Raw genomic sequence first — 3288 nt, forward strand, 5'->3', positions numbered from 1 at the left:
CATAGAGAGCAAACCGGTGGTTGCCAAGCGCAAGGGGGTGAGAGAGGGATGGAGTGGGAGGTAGGGGATAGCAGATGTAAGTTTTTTTTGTTTTTGCTTTTTTGCTTGTCACTGTCAGCTTTTTCATGGCAGACTTTAGTAAGGGAGTTTCCAGGGAGAAGAGTGAGCTATTCTAGCAATGACGTTTAGGAAGAAAGAGGAGTTCCTGTGGTCTTTGGGCCAGCTAGCTATAGAAACTGGTCCCGAGTAGTCAGTGGCTTGGAAATGGGGTAGATGAATTGCAAAATGCCCACATAATACAGTTAAGAAGTATGTGGATAAAAGTTCCTGGAAGCTGAAGTCTTTTTTAAGGACAGAATCAACAGAACGTGCGTGGCAGAGTTGACCACAACGTCCCATCATAGCACGTTCTGACATTCAAATTAGACTTATTTATATGTGCCTCCTTGTGATTCCTTCAACTTGGTACTATGCTGATTATCTGTACACAGGGATTCTAAATGGAAACAACCTCACTCACATCACCACTATCACTCAGTTTTTGGAGACCCACAGCTTGGTCCAAATTTTTAAAAAGGTAATAGGCTAAAAGACAAAAAAAAAGTCAACTAAGCTATCAGGCCTAATCGAGAATGGCTTAATATTATTCATTCTCTTCTTCGAACATTTTACTTAAGTGTTTTGTTAGTGCTACTAGCTCAGGGTTTCCACCACATGCATCAATTTGTTTATAGGCTTTAGATTCAAGCTCTTTAAGAGTATTCCGAGTGTATTCAAAAGAACCTACTTTCTTAAGATAATGTACACAGTATTTTTTAATATCTACGTTTTCGGTTCTCTGGTGCAAGATATTCTGCACCTGGGTGGTTTCAGGCCTCGACCAGGTAGCATGAATAGTAGGGAATGAGAACTTTCCCGCTGTTAGATCTTCACAAAAGCTTTTGTTTTCACTATATTCTTTGGAGTGTAGATTAACATAATCATCCCTAATTTGGAAAAACAGCCCAGGTGTATTCAGCAGTGGTTTAAATCTTCTTTATAATCAGAAAACAACTGCATGAGACCTACTGCTAATCCAAATAGTCCTCCTGTCTTTTGCAGCACCATTTCTGTAGGTATCTAGGCCTTGTCCCTGATGGAGTTCTAAAAGCTGGCGAGTAAAAAGCTTTACTGCATCTGGGTGGTCAAGGGTTAAGACTTTCTCTAGGTCAAGAAAATGTACAGAGTTGGCAGAATTGATGACAGATGGAATTCCATAGATGCTGTGTGCCACTGGAAAGCCACATCGGAGTTTTGAGCTGTCTTCGACATCATCAATGAGTAAACTGGCATTATGCAACATTTCCGTCATTCAATGATAATCTGCAGCTTGTCTTTGGGAACTTTTAGCCAATGATTAATTGCCTGTGAAAGTTTGGTTCTCACTTGTTTACCTGGTAACTGAGGTAAGTACTTGTAAGGTTCTAGAAGAATTATTTGGGCTGTTTCTTGAGTCTTCTCCATTCTTTTTAAATTTCAAAGCTGATGGTTCGAGGATGATATCACAACTTTCACGCTGCGGGTCCAGGAGTAGCAGTCCCCAGCATCAACTTCCCACCTTAGAGTTCAGAACAAGGCTCCCCCGGATGCCTACATGAATCCCTCCCCTTACTTCACCATAGAACTCTCCGCCCTGCTCAGCCGCCAGCGACACTGAATTACTCAGTGCAAGAAAATGCGCCATCCCGGTCACACTCCAGATGTAAGATTTTATATATAGGATGGATAAACAACAAGGTCCTAGTGTATAGCTCAGGGAACTGTATTCAATATCTTGTGATAAACCATAATGAAAAAGAATATTTTTTAAAAAGAATATATATATGTATAACTGAGTCACTTTGCTATACAGCAGAAATTAACACAGCATTGTGAATCAACTATACTTCAATAAAAAATAAAATAAATTCTGGTTTCAGTACTTACTAGGTATGCGACCCTGGACAAATCACTTAACCTACCCATGTCATGATCTCTTCACCTATAAAATGGGGATGATGATAATGGCACGTACTGCACAACTATGAAGATTAAATGAGTCAACTTAGAACAATACTCGGCACATAGGTACTACTATTGTTATTACTCTTATTAATTCCAGGAATCCATGGCTCCAAAGTCAAGTGGTGGTTCAGCTACCCTCGTTGTGGCCCTGCTAAAAGATTTTAAGTATTGTTTTCTTTCTAAGCCAAACCTGCTTTCTAGTGGTATTCATTCAGGCAGTCCACGGGCCGATTACAAGAAGATGCTATTTGCATTTTACCAGATTACAGGAATCAACTCAATTAATAGACCTCATTAATTTCTGACTCTTAATCCATTTACACTAATATGCTTATTCCCTGGATGGACAGTTCCCCTAGCTATATTCATCGTTTTAATTTTATTATAGGTTTTAACATTATCTTCCTAATACCTTTCTTTGGCCTTGCTCCCTTAGGCTATGTTTTCTGATTTCATAAACCAAAAAGCACAGCGTTGCATGACGCGTGGCATGGGGGCCTTCCAAGGAGCTCAGAGAAGAAACATGGCAAACCCTCACAAATCTGGATTCCACTGACTCTGAACTTGTGATAATTTTGATGCAGGGTAAATGAGAAGTTTTTGGTATTATTAGAGGAGAAAGGTGTTGTGCTCAAATTTTGCCAGGTTGAACTTATTTTCTAGTTCTAGGTCTAAAATGAGGAGATAAGAACGGAAGCTTGAAAGGGCAGAAAAGCCCCATTTCCTTGAGGAAGACTTAGCCCAGTTTCAAGCTTGGACATACACACAGCAGGTAGAATTAGGAAATAAAAATTGTAAACCACTCTGAGAGGAAAGCCAAGTGACTAATTTTTTAAAAGGTATTTCTCATATTTTAATATAATGATACAACTTAGCATAGAAGGATAGATAGTTATTATGTCCTTACTGTATATCTTTTAAAAAATATTTATTTTTTTGAAGTATAGTTGATTTACAATGTTGTGTTAATTACTGCTGTACAGCAAAGTGATTCAGTTATACATATATGTATACATTCTTTTTTTAATATTCTTCTCCATTATGGTTTGTCACAGGATATTGAATTTAGTTCCCTGTGCTATACACTAGGACCTTGTTTTTTATCCATCCTATATATAAAAGCTTACATTTTCTAGTCCCAACTTCTCACTCCATCCCCCCCAGCCCCCTGCCCCTTGGCAACCACCGGTCTGTTCTCTATGTCCGTGAGTCTGTTTCTGCTTCATAGATAGGTTCATTTGTGCC

At 39.0% G+C, this 3288-nt stretch overlaps 1 pseudogene across 1 annotated transcript; it reads right to left on the reverse strand.

The window, feature by feature from the left end:
• Positions 1–643: 643 nt before the first annotated feature.
• On the reverse strand, positions 644–1503 carry LOC307069115 (geranylgeranyl pyrophosphate synthase-like; annotated as a pseudogene). Its single transcript has one exon. The product of its transcript is annotated as a geranylgeranyl pyrophosphate synthase-like (transcript).
• Between the last annotated feature and the right edge of the window lie 1785 nt (positions 1504–3288).

The sequence above is a fragment of the Hyperoodon ampullatus genome (genome assembly GCF_949752795.1).
Source record: "Hyperoodon ampullatus genome assembly, chromosome: X".
In the NCBI taxonomy this organism is placed as follows: domain Eukaryota; kingdom Metazoa; phylum Chordata; class Mammalia; order Artiodactyla; family Ziphiidae; genus Hyperoodon; species Hyperoodon ampullatus.